This window comes from Octopus sinensis, linkage group LG2 (assembly GCF_006345805.1).
Source record: "Octopus sinensis linkage group LG2, ASM634580v1, whole genome shotgun sequence".
In the NCBI taxonomy this organism is placed as follows: Eukaryota; Metazoa; Mollusca; class Cephalopoda; order Octopoda; family Octopodidae; genus Octopus; species Octopus sinensis.
The window spans coordinates 79,006,183-79,019,842 of record NC_042998.1 but is presented as its reverse complement, the minus strand read 5'-3'; the positions used below and the strand labels follow the sequence as shown (position 1 = coordinate 79,019,842).

General features: G+C 34.5%; 1 protein-coding gene across 4 annotated transcripts in view; it reads right to left on the bottom strand.

Moving 5' to 3' along the window:
- Positions 1–13,660, bottom strand: part of LOC115232418 (vitamin D3 receptor) — an 822,423-nt gene that overhangs the window by 38,534 nt on the left and 770,229 nt on the right. The window lies entirely within an intron of this gene.

Here is a 13,660-nt window from a genome sequence, read left to right as displayed (position 1 = left end):
AGGTGCTAGTTTCCAAGTGAGCATTATATATATATATATATATATATATATTATATATATATATATATATATGTGGGGGGGGATTCATGTGTGTATGCATATATGTGTGTGAGCATATATAATGCATATGTGTACATGCAGACACACACACTCACACATATATACGAGGGTCTGATTAAGAAGTATCTGTAGCCATAGTAATGAACCTAAAGCACAGAGTGAAGCTTCTTGGCACAGATTGATTTGAATTCTGTTGTGTTTGTGCACGAAGTTTTAACATTCTAGCTCACTTCCGCTGTTTATAGCAGTACTTGGAAGGAAGGTGTGTAGCATGTGATCGTTGCATTGACCCATAACAGAGAAAGTTGTCATGGTGATACCTGCTCAGAAGCCTACGAAAAGTTGCAGAAAGTGTATGGAGAGGAGTTGTATAAGTCACACACAAGTGTACAAGTGGTTCAGACATTTTCAAGATGGCCAAAAAAATGTCAATTTTGATGACTGCTCTGGGAGACCCACAGCCAGCGGAACTAAGTAAAACATCACAGATACGTGTGAAACTGTGGGAAAACTGTCGAATCACCATCCATGAATTATCAAAGGATGTGCAGATTAGTTACAGTTCAGTTTAGTCCATTATCACTGAAAATTTGGGCATGAGACGCGTGTCTACCAAGTTTGTGCCAGAACTGCTTTCAGTTGCACAAGATCTCCGTGATTGTGTTGAGAACAATGAAAACTTTTTGGAAACTCTGCGTAGGCCTCTGAGCAGGTATCACTGAGCTTTTGACAAAATTTGATGTAGATTCTCTGTTCAACTTTCTCTGTCATGGTCAATGCAACAATCACACGCTACATACCTTCCTTCCAAGCACTGCTGTAAACAGCAGAAGTGAGCTAGAATGTTAAAACTTAGTGTGCATGCACAGCAGTGTTCAAGATCAATCTGTGCCAAGCGGCTTCACCCTGTGTGATTTAGCTTCATTATTATGGCAACAGTCTGGATACTTATTGATCAGACCACGTATATATATATATATCTAGAGGGAGAGAGAGAGAGAGAGAGAGAGAGAGAGAGAGAGAGGAAGAGAGAGACAGATAGATAGAAAGATAGATACACATGATTTTTAGTTCAGTTTTGTTGTAAAAGAATATATCAATAATATGCAGTTTTCAAACCCACACTAGCATGGTAAAATGGATATGTATATATGTATTTGTGTGTATATACATACATGCATGTGTGTGCATACATATATATATATATATATTATATATATATATATATATATGTGGGGGGGGATTCATGTGTGTATGCATATATGTGTGTGAGCATATATAATGCATATGTGTACATGCAGACACACACACTCACACATATATACGAGGGTCTGATTAAGAAGTATCTGTAGCCATAGTAATGAACCTAAAGCACAGAGTGAAGCTTCTTGGCACAGATTGATTTGAATTCTGTTGTGTTTGTGCACGAAGTTTTAACATTCTAGCTCACTTCCGCTGTTTATAGCAGTACTTGGAAGGAAGGTGTGTAGCATGTGATCGTTGCATTGACCCATAACAGAGAAAGTTGTCATGGTGATACCTGCTCAGAAGCCTACGAAAAGTTGCAGAAAGTGTATGGAGAGGAGTTGTATAAGTCACACACAAGTGTACAAGTGGTTCAGACATTTTCAAGATGGCCAAAAAAATGTCAATTTTGATGACTGCTCTGGGAGACCCACAGCCAGCGGAACTAAGTAAAACATCACAGATACGTGTGAAACTGTGGGAAAACTGTCGAATCACCATCCATGAATTATCAAAGGATGTGCAGATTAGTTACAGTTCAGTTTAGTCCATTATCACTGAAAATTTGGGCATGAGACGCGTGTCTACCAAGTTTGTGCCAGAACTGCTTTCAGTTGCACAAGATCTCCGTGATTGTGTTGAGAACAATGAAAACTTTTTGGAAACTCTGCGTAGGCCTCTGAGCAGGTATCACTGAGCTTTTGACAAAATTTGATGTAGATTCTCTGTTCAACTTTCTCTGTCATGGTCAATGCAACAATCACACGCTACATACCTTCCTTCCAAGCACTGCTGTAAACAGCAGAAGTGAGCTAGAATGTTAAAACTTAGTGTGCATGCACAGCAGTGTTCAAGATCAATCTGTGCCAAGCGGCTTCACCCTGTGTGATTTAGCTTCATTATTATGGCAACAGTCTGGATACTTATTGATCAGACCACGTATATATATATATATCTAGAGGGAGAGAGAGAGAGAGAGAGAGAGAGAGAGAGAGAGAGGAAGAGAGAGACAGATAGATAGAAGATAGATACACATGATTTTTAGTTCAGTTTTGTTGTAAAAGAATATATCAATAATATGCAGTTTTCAAACCCACACTAGCATGGTAAAATGGATATGTATATATGTATTTGTGTGTATATACATACATGCATGTGTGTGCATACATATATATATATATATATATAAATTAGAAAAAAACCACCTTTTATCAATTCAAAATGAAAAATTTAATTATACCATCTAGAAAATTACATATAATAGAAATATTAAATATAAGATAAAAAATAATATACCGATGATTAAGTAATGTGCAAAATAATAAATAAACGTATATAGCCACAAAACACGTGTCGTTATTCTACCAAATACATACATTTTATTTATTATTTTGCACATTACTTAATCATCGGTATATTATTTTTTATCTTATATTTAATATTTCTATTATATGTAATTTTCTAGATAGTATAATTTAATTTTTCATTTTAAATTGATAAAAGGTGTTTTTTTTCTAATTTATATATATATATATATATAACAATTGCAGCGTGGAAGGTGTTTATAAGCCATTTAAGAAACACACAAAAGCCGTTCGATTCACTTCAACATTTAAGTTTAATTTGTCAAAATATTTTCGTCGCTAAAATCCGCGACCTGTTCACTGACAAAAATCCGTGCTGCATCTCCTGCAGCACGGATTTTTGTCAGTGAACAGGTCGCGGATTTTAGCGACGAAAATATTTTGACAAATTAAACTTAAATGTTGAAGTGAATCGAACGGCTTTTGTGTGTTTCTTAAATGGCTTATAAACACCTTCCACGCTGCAATTGTTTTCGTTTCAGCACACGATCTCAGATCAAATTACTTGCTATGTGAGTACATCTCCGTAATATATATATATATATATATATATATATATATATATATATATATTTTGTGAAATTTGATTTAGTTTTTCTAAATTGAATTTTTCCCTGTAAGTTTGAAATAATATTCCCTCAATTTATTAGTATTATTATATATATATATGTTCTTTTATTTGTTTCAGTCATTTGATGGTGGCCATGCTGGAGCACCGCCTTTAGTTGAGCAAATTGACCCCAGGACTTATTCATGCGATGGGCTTCTTTCAGTTTCTGTCTACGAAATCCACTCACAAAGCTTTGATCAGCCTGAGGCTATAGTAGAGGACACTTGCCCAAGGTGCCATGCAATGGGACTGAACCTGGAACCATGTGGTTGGTAAGCAACCTACTTACCACACAGCCACTCCAGTGCCTGTATATATATACAATATGCATGAATGTATATATATTTATATACATGTTATATATATATATATATATATATATATATATATAGACACACATTCACATAGCATCATTTAATGCTGGCATGGGTTGGATGGTTTGATTGGAGCTGGTAAAGCTGGAGCCACACCAGGTTCCATTGTCTGTTCTAGCATGGTTTCTATGACTGCATGCCCTCCCTAATGCCAACCACTCTACAAAGTGTACTGGGTGCTTTTTATATACATGCAAATATCATTATCATAGTTTAACATTTGGCCTCCATGGTTTCATGGACTGGGTGGTTTGAAAAGGTCTGATGAGTTAGAGGATTCTGTTAAGCTCCAATGTCAACTTCAACATGGCTTTTTCTTACGGCTAGGTGCTGTTCCCAACATGAACTACTTTACAGAGTGTAGTGGGTGCTTTTTTTCACAGCACCAGCACTAGAGAAGATTTCTTCGAAACTTGCAAGGTTAAGAGCCTAAATACTCCCTATAACTGAGAAGAAAGAAAAAAGATAAAGTGAGCTATTTTAGTAGGTGGGTAAGTATGGTGAGTGGAATAGACTTCTAGTTGTGATAGGGTGGTAGTGAAGCGAGTAAGAGAGTAGTAGGGTAGTCCTAATTGGGATGAGGATGGCAGAGAACAGGGGAAGGCATTAGTGATAGGGATTATTGGGAAAAGTGGGTGTGTAGAGTGGAAAAGTGTTAGAGTGAGTTGTGTAGGTGAGGTCTAGGGCTTTATAAGAGCATAACAGGAGATATGAGGGAAAGGGTGCAGGAAGGGAACAGTGGATTAGAGTGGAGAGAAATCCAGAGAGAGTCACTGAAGGAAAGAGAAACGTTGGGGTAAGCCAGAGGCAGAAAGATGAGAATGAGTGAAGGAGCAGAGAAGCTATAGGGAGAAGATTTGAGAATGTAAAAGAAAATGGAGAAAAAGATGATGGAGCAGTGGGGAGCAAAAACAGTGAAAAAGACCCTGGAGAATAACAGAAAGATAGAAGGAAGGAAATGAGCAAATTGTGAATGCAACAAAAGCTTCCCATGAGGCAGTGGAAAGGCCACCAATGAGATGTCAGTGGAGAGAGGTTGGTGAGAAAGAGAGATGGTTAGACTGAGATGTAGATGGTTGCAGCAAGAGCAGTGAGGGAAATGCTTAAGGACACCCTAGAATGGTGAGGGCAGGTAGTGAGACAAAGATAAGAAATGTTGTTTGAATATATCATGAAATATATGAAAGATATCACAAAAAATTTTCTTCTTTTTTTCTTAAATCATGTGAATAATTTGATTCAAAACAACTCCTTTAATTTCTGGATCTGATGAGAATATTTCAAACATCATTTTTTAAAGTAACATTGCATTCTGCTTTTAAACAATATATACAAGGCTATATATAAAATATGTTTATGTGTGTGTGCCTATACACATATATATAATATATATACACATGCACATATTTACATTTGTTCATGCCTGTTTTTCCTTGCAAGAAATGAAAAGATATACAGTCATTGTTGCTATATGTGTGGAAAACATAAATTGCAAAATTTCTAAATGTCATAAAATCTTTTGTGCACTAAGTTCAGATGGATGTAGACGGCACTGACAGGAATGTTTGAACTGTATCAAAGAAACAAAAGTATTTTAAAATTCAGACACCACAATTCACCCAATGTGTTCAAAACATTATCAATGATGATTCTGCAAAATCAATGATGATTGGAGAGACTAATTCATATCAGCAAAGACACAGGAAGACCATTTCATCTATGCCAAGTAGTTACTTAACAAGACTAAAAAACCCCACAAATATGGCCTGCTTTGGTTCTTCTCGAATGAGAGAACCTCTGATCTAGCATGAGAAATGACAGATTAAGTGTATGTGTGTATCTGTGCACACATGAATATACTTACATATAAATAAGTATAAACACACATATACATATATATATCTATCATCATGATTTTATGTCCACTTTCCATTGGAATCTTTAAGCCTTGTATTTTACATCATGGGATTGGAGGACAGTTTGTAAGCTTATATTTGTATCAGAAAGCAGAAATTGTAAGCAGATTATAGGTTAGTGCTCCAGTGGTGAGATTTTATGAAGAATTTGATATGAAAATGACAAGAGTCTGAGACATATTAAAGGTGAAGTAGAAACTCAGTTTATTTTCTTTAATGCAAATTGTAAATTCTCAGCTATGTCTGTAATAGAGCAAAATTGAGCAGAGGGAAAAGCTGGTGTGATAGGAATGAGATGTAGTGTTCAAGACCAGGCAGGTAAAGTTATGGAGAAAGTTAGTCGCCAAGCACTCAAACTGGATATAACCTGTCAAAGAACAAGACATAGGAAGAGATGAGGTGAAGTAAAGAAGATTAACCTCAAAATGTTGAACCACACAAAGGGGATGACAAAGAACTGCAATACATAGCAACATGTAATACTGGAGATCTGCTCACCCATGAAAACATGGCAAAATGGATATTAAAATGGTAGAAGAAATGAAAGTTGGCTGTGTAATATCTACAATTGGGTTTCTTGCTCACTACATAAATCTCCTACTGCCATTTCCCTCCTGCATTACCTTCTCGCCTATCACTGTACACCTGTGTAATGACAGGTAAGCATTAGATCTGTATATGTTAAACTGCATCCTACATTTTCCCTTTATCATTCTTCCTCGCCACATGTGTAATGCGAGATGATATTAGATTTGTCTGTGTGTAATCCCTTTACGATTACTCTTCTTTATTACTAGTCCCTCTTGCTCACATCATTCCCTTCCACAATGTCCATTACTGTCATCACTTTCTTTTTCTCTCCCTTTTATCAACAACCAACCCTACTGCTATTCATCATTTTCTCTTTCTCTTACCATTGTGCAGTCTCATCATCTTTATTGCTACTCATCACACTTTTACCTTTTTATTGGTGACACACTACTCTCACTCTCTCTCATCATCTGTCATTCCTCTTCTGTCACCAGTCTTCGCATCTATCACTCATTCACCATATTGCTCATGCTGCTTTTCTACTCAATTCCCCTACCAGCATGTATCAGCTTATCATAATTACTCTCTAGTCACTCACTCTTTTATCACACTCTTGGCCTATCCATATATTTCATCTTATTCTCCCTTCTATTACCATCTCTCATTCATTCTTGATCATGCAGTCTTGAATGAATTAGGACATTGTAGAATAGAATGGACAATTTGGACTTACCAAGACAGACAACCTCAGCAAGGCTGCTGTCAAGATAAACATACTGAGTAAAGGTTGTTGGCAAAAGAACTGAGCCAATATACAATAGAAAGAATTCTCAAGTCTTTCTGAAGGCACAACAGATTCTCTGTAGCTGGTGCTACAATAAAATACACTTAGTACACTCTGTAAAGTGGTTAGCATTAGGAAGGGCATCAGCTGAAGAAATCATGCTATAGATGAAATATATAAGTGAGATGTGGTTCTTTGATCCATCTAGAAGGACAGCAAGACTGTAACAACCAATTCAAATGATGCCAATATGGAAAGCAGACATAAAATGATGTCGATAAGTACATGCACGCATGTGTGTGTGTGTGTGTGTGTGTGTGTATACATGTCAGAGGATGAAAGTGCATAAGCTAGTGGTTGGGCTCATGACTGCAATGTCATGAGTTCAATTCTTGGACCAGGCAGCATGCTGTGTCCTTGAGAGAGGTACTTCATTTCACATTGCTCTTGTTTACTCACCTGAAAATAAGTACCAACTAGCTGTAGGTGCGACTCTCTATCCTTCCAACCATTCAATCCCCAATGTTCTACAGGGTTAAGAGTGTGTCTATATCTGCTTGTCAGTAATTAGGGACTTAAAATAATTAGCAAATGTGTGGGAGCAAACAACTATATAAGCTACTCATTTACTAGTGATACCTGAAATTATATATATATATATATATATATGTATATATATGTGTGTGTATCTAGGTGTGTATATACACACATATTTGTGATATTTTCTAGAAATTTTAATATTTTGTGTTTGGGATATTGGATTCTATGTATCCAGTAATAATTGCTATTTTGGTCACTGTTATTGATATCGGTACCACGAAGCAGCAGCATTTATATAAATTCAACAGTTTTATATCATATAATTTTACAAAATATGCATACATTTCTATATTAAAGTATTTAAAAAAAAATATGTAACTTAAAGAAACATACACAGCTTATAAGCACATATGTTTCAGTGTCTTAGTAACATTAGTTATGTCTGTGGAGTAGAGAACAAAAAAAAAAAACAACAAAAAAACTGATACCTTTCATGATAAAGGTTCTAATTGGGAACTGAACTGAAAAAAATTACATGGAATACACATATGTATGTATGTATGTATGCATGTGTGTGTGTGTGTGTGAATGAATGCAGGTGTGTGTGTGTATATGTACATATATATAATGAACAAATAAAAACAATTTAGACATTGATCCAATTGGACTGTTGCAGATTGTGACATTAAATGTTAGAATAATACATTGGAAAACCGAGATTACTTGACAATAACTCACCTAAAATTATATACATGTAGATTAAAGCATTATACCAAAATACCTTTTTAGTATCTAATACAGAACTGATTCACTTAAAATATTGATTTCACCTCTAAAGTTACATATTTTTATGTAGGATACACTTGATTAAATCATTTAACTAGATCTTATTTTAGAAACACCTCAGATTGTTGACAGTCAATATAAACCTAAAGAGGTATTTGAGCTCACAATGTAAAAGGACAAAACAAAATACTGCTAGACATTTTGTCCAAACTCTACCAATGTCAGTCCAGCATTGCAGATGGAAAGTTCTAATCCAGTGGTTCCCAAACTTTTTAGAGTCGTGACCCACTATTTATCACACCAGTTTATGACGACCTACTAATAAGTCTTGAACTATCTCGATAGACAGCAGTTAATCAAAGCTAATGCGTAATTTTATAACTTTTAGTGACCCACTAAGATTCCGTTCGCAACCCATCTGTGGGTCACGACTCATAGTTTGGGAACCACTGTTCTAATCTATTTAACTAAACCAGAAACCATACTGTGTATAATACAGTTTGGGTTCTGTCCCCTTACAAACAGTTAATCTGAAGATCTTAATTTTAATAAGCCAATTTTTAAATGAATTGCTAATCATCAAACTGCATCACCATCACCACCACTTTTAACATCATCAAGGTAGATTTTCTATGGCTGGATGTTCTTCTTGTCACCAATGCTCACCTGTTTCCAAGCAAGCTATATGCATATTACAGAATTTCAATGAATTCATATAACTGCATGCATAATTATAATGAAATTCATAATCAAGCACCTAGTTTACTACAGTGTTAGAGAGCACCATTGTTATAATTATTTATATCTATAATATTGTTTTTCAGAACATTCATGTGTTCCGGTGTTATACTTTAAACAACCTTAACCATGGAAGAAAATCAAAGACAATCAAAATCTTTGTATTTAATGAAACAAGTCTGAGTGTTATATTTCAAACAAGCTTAACTATAGAAAACTGAAATTATAATTAAAATCTATAACATAATGAAATTAAGTTATGTTTATTTCTATAAACAGAAATAAAGAAAATTATAAACAGTGAAATTTCCATGGTACCTGCTAATTCTTGTTGTTGTTGTTGTTGTTGTTATTATTATTATTATTATTAAAAGGTAGTGGATTAGCAGAATCATTAAAGCATTGAAATTATAACACGTGTTTTATAGCAAGTCATTGTTGTAAAAATTGAACATCTGTCTATCTATTGTATTATCTGTATGTTAATAACTGTGTTCTTGCTTTGTAAAAAATAGGTAACGGTATACCCTGGATATGAGTATTACCAACTATATAATACTTAAGTATCTCTTAAATTGTTATTGTCGAAATGAAGTTTGGTGTTTTATAGCAGAAAATAACCATAGAACATGACAGCAAGAATTGAATTGAGAGAGGCAGAGGAAAGATTAGGGAAAAGACAATGAGAAAAAAATAAAAATTAGGAATAAATAGAGTAGAACTAGGAACAGTGAGAAACAGGATGTACAGAATGAAATTTGTGCAACAAATGGAGTTAGAAGATGTCATGTGATGAATGATGAAGTTGAAACTTATAGGAAAAGAATGAGAAATGTTAATCAAGAAAGAAGGCAAAATATAAACGATGATGATATGCAAACAGAAAACAGACTGAAGAGAATTGACAAGATTTCCCAGAAATTAATGAAAGGATTATGAATGAAAAGATAGAATATTATTACTGAGAGGGGAGAGGTTTATGACTGATACTCTACCAAAAATGGAATGTGAATTTTCCACAGGTATTGCAAGTAATTTGAGGAAGTTGAACACTAATAAAAAGACAAGTTGTAGTTACATGAAATTCCAGTTTGGTAAAAATACGATTTGCACATTTTCAAAAGTTAAGAGGAATAGATGCAATTAAAATGACACTGACAAATATAGAGGCACCCTCACAACTGTAGTGGCACTTCTGGAAGTGGAGAAGTATAAAATTAACAAATGTGGTAAAGCAAATTATCACTTGATAGAAGCAATGTAGTACCTTGGTATAATATATATCCTGTGTACTGATAATAAATGGTGAACTACAAAAGATGGGAGGAAAGGAATTTTTCACTGTTCTGAAATTGTTATGGTTTCTTTCAGTATGGGAAACTTTAGTTGAAGGTCGGTAACCAATCATTTTCAATAAAAATAAACGTTTACACTTGTTTTTTGAATAATGAAGTGAAACATTTTATCTGAATATAATGAGTTAATTCTTAGCTTATTTAACTAAAACTCAAAAACAGATTCTGGGGCATGTTTTTTCAGTGAAATACAACAATAACAACAAGAAAATGTCATTGGTAACATCATTCTGAATGCAATTCATCATAAGATATATGTCAATAAATGCTATATGTATTTCAAGTTGGTTGATGCTTGTTCCAGTTGCAAAGTTAGCCTTCGGTGTGACTAATGCATAAGTGCTTTGAAATGTACTTACTCATTAGTTGCATCAAAAACAGAATGATAACTAACAATAATACCAAAGAAGTTCACACCTATCTTGATGATGCAATTGATATTGCAAAAAATATTGAGATGCACAATGAGAATTTGGTTTCATTATTGTAGTTACTGCAAAAGTTAACATTACATTAAACAATGAGAAATATCTCAGCTACACATCCATTCATTACCTAAGATACAATAGAAGATAATTCTTTGCAACTTGAAGATTGCAATCCTTTGTTGATTATACATCTTGCTATTCTAAACAACTACTATGACAACAAAGTTCGTTTAGTTACTGTTCTGAATTGGTGTTCTCTGATTTGAAATTAATTCAACTCCTTGCAAGAACCTTAATTTTATACAGCAAAAAAAGACACCTAGATACTAACCATTTGTTTAAAACTTCAATTTTTAATGTGTTTCTCACCTATTTTAATTGAAGTTCACATGTTGAAACTGGTGCTTCTAGAAGTACGATTTCTGGCACCCTTTCATAGTGTAATAAACCTATTGTTTTCTTCTCTAGAACTCTTTTTTCATTCCGAACAAACTCTTTCAACAATTGGAAAAGACAGTATGCCTAAAGTGTTAGGAAATTGCAAACTATATTTTACTCTGAAACTACTTATATATTGTACACTGATTGATCAACAAGTGATCATGTTCATGGATTATAGAAAATTTTCTAAAGATCTTGGCCTGGAAATACTACAGAGTGGCTTTACTTGTTCCGGGTAAAGTCAACAAGCATGGCTATGTTGAAACTGCCTGAAACTGAACCTATCTAAGAAGTACTTAGGGTAACTCCTTTCTCCATATAGCATGCATTTGTTCAGTGTTGGTGCATTGCTGATTTGTGGATTTATTCTGAAGGGTGTGGGAGTCATGATTGTAAGATTGTGGTTTTGATTCCTGGACTGGGCAATGCATTGTGTTCTTGAGTAAAATATTTTATTTTTTGTTGCTCCAGTCAACTCAGCTAGTAAAAATTAGAAATCCTGCGACGGTCCAGGGAGGAATATATACACAAGAGAAACTAGGAAACTGGCCCTATGCTCCCTATGGAGTAATGTGGACTGACCCACAATAATGGAGAAAGCAAAAAAAGAAAAAATGTATCGTACCATGTGTAAAATACATTTGGCTATCAGGTAACTCAACAGTGAAGTTCCACCTACTGCCTTAATTTGGAAAGGAAGAGTGGACAGTTGTCTTTGGCTTGGAGGTAAAAATAAAGGAAGTCATCCAGAATGTGGTTGGAATGTTTGAGAGCAGAGCTTTTCTTCTTAGACCAAACACTTACACTGCTCTCCAATTAATTTTATAAAATGTAGATGAGAGTGGCAAAACTAGTATGGCTAAATGAGCCAAATCTGAATACAAAGCTGTGTGGTGGTAGCTGAAACTAAGACAAAGAACTTGCTTTTGGTATATGCTATGTGTTGGCTCCACCCACCACTTTGAGGATCTTTTCTTGTTATTCTCTTGATCTGCATAGCTATTTCTATTTATTGTTATTTAATTTGTTAATGTCTCTCTATTGTGTTGATTTCAGTTTTATCAATGTCCACAATATCTTAGATGCTTGCAACCAAAAAACAAAATTATCCTAATCATTATTAGAGCCTTTGCTAAGGTGGCAATGCAGTAAAATTGTTAATGCATGAAACATAATGCAAAGTAGCATTTCTTCTGACCCTTTATGTTCTGAATGCAAATTCCACCTTTCATCCTTTCTTGAGTACAACTGGTATCGTTATAATAAACCTGCTCTCAACCCTTAAAACTGCTAGCCTTGAGTCAAAATTTGTAACTATTATTACAGCTCTTGGCATCATAAGCAGCAGTGTCTGATCAAATGTATTAATATCAGAAACAGAAGTGTTTGACTAAATGTGTTGATTGAAACAGTGAAGTGTCAGTGTTAATGCATTGAGATCAGAAACAGCAGTGTGTTAGATTAACTGTATTGAGATAAGAAGTAGTAGTGTATCAGAGTGAATGTGTTGATGTCAGAGGCAGAAATGAGTCAGACTAAATGTGTTGAAGTAGTCACTCATATTCATTCATGCTCATTGAGTTCAACTTGCACTAAAACTAATTTTACCTTTCATCTATATAAAATAAGTATTAGTGATATTTGATTGAGTCAACTATTTCTCTCTCCAATAATCATGAGACCTTGAGCCAATGTAAGGAAATCATTATTTTGATCAAAGCAATCCAAATACTTGTGTTTAACTCAAGCTGAGAATAAATGACCAAGAAAACAGAAGGTGGAGTGGGAGAAGTATTAGGCATGAAGAAGGTATGGTTGTGGCAGAAACACTGTGAAATTTAATGTGATTACTTGTGTTACTTTGGAATCAACGGTCAATGCCCTCTTGATATCCAAAAAAAAAAAAAAGAAAAAAAAAAGAAAGAGAAAATGGAAGGTGGAATGAGACAGATAAAAAGAGAGAGCAAAAGGGAGAGCGAGAAAATGGTGAGAGACAAGGAAAGAGGAGAATATTGAGAAGATTCAAAACAATTCAACATCAAAACCCGGGTAAGTAGTATTGATATAAAAAGTTAACTATAGTGGCATCAATTATTTTTCTTATTAATAGTAGAAGTTGTAAAATGCATTAATAATAGCAATAACTATAAGAAGATGGAAATCAACAAACAGTAACAATAATGATGAGATGGGTTGTGATGATGAAGGATGATGGTGACAGCTTATGGCTAAGGATGTTAGATTACTACAATTAGGTAAGCTTTTAAGATGAAATCAGTCTGTTCCATTCATCTATCTATCTGGCTTTCTTTTTTCTGTGAGTCAATCAATTTTATTGTCTTTCTTAAATTGTACTGCACTTCTATCTACCTCATCATCACCATCATCATCATTTTTACACCTGTCTTTTTTTTCATGCTTCCATGGGTTAGATAATCTTTTCCGGTACAATGTCGCATCATTTCACCTGGTCCTTTGTCATTCTTTC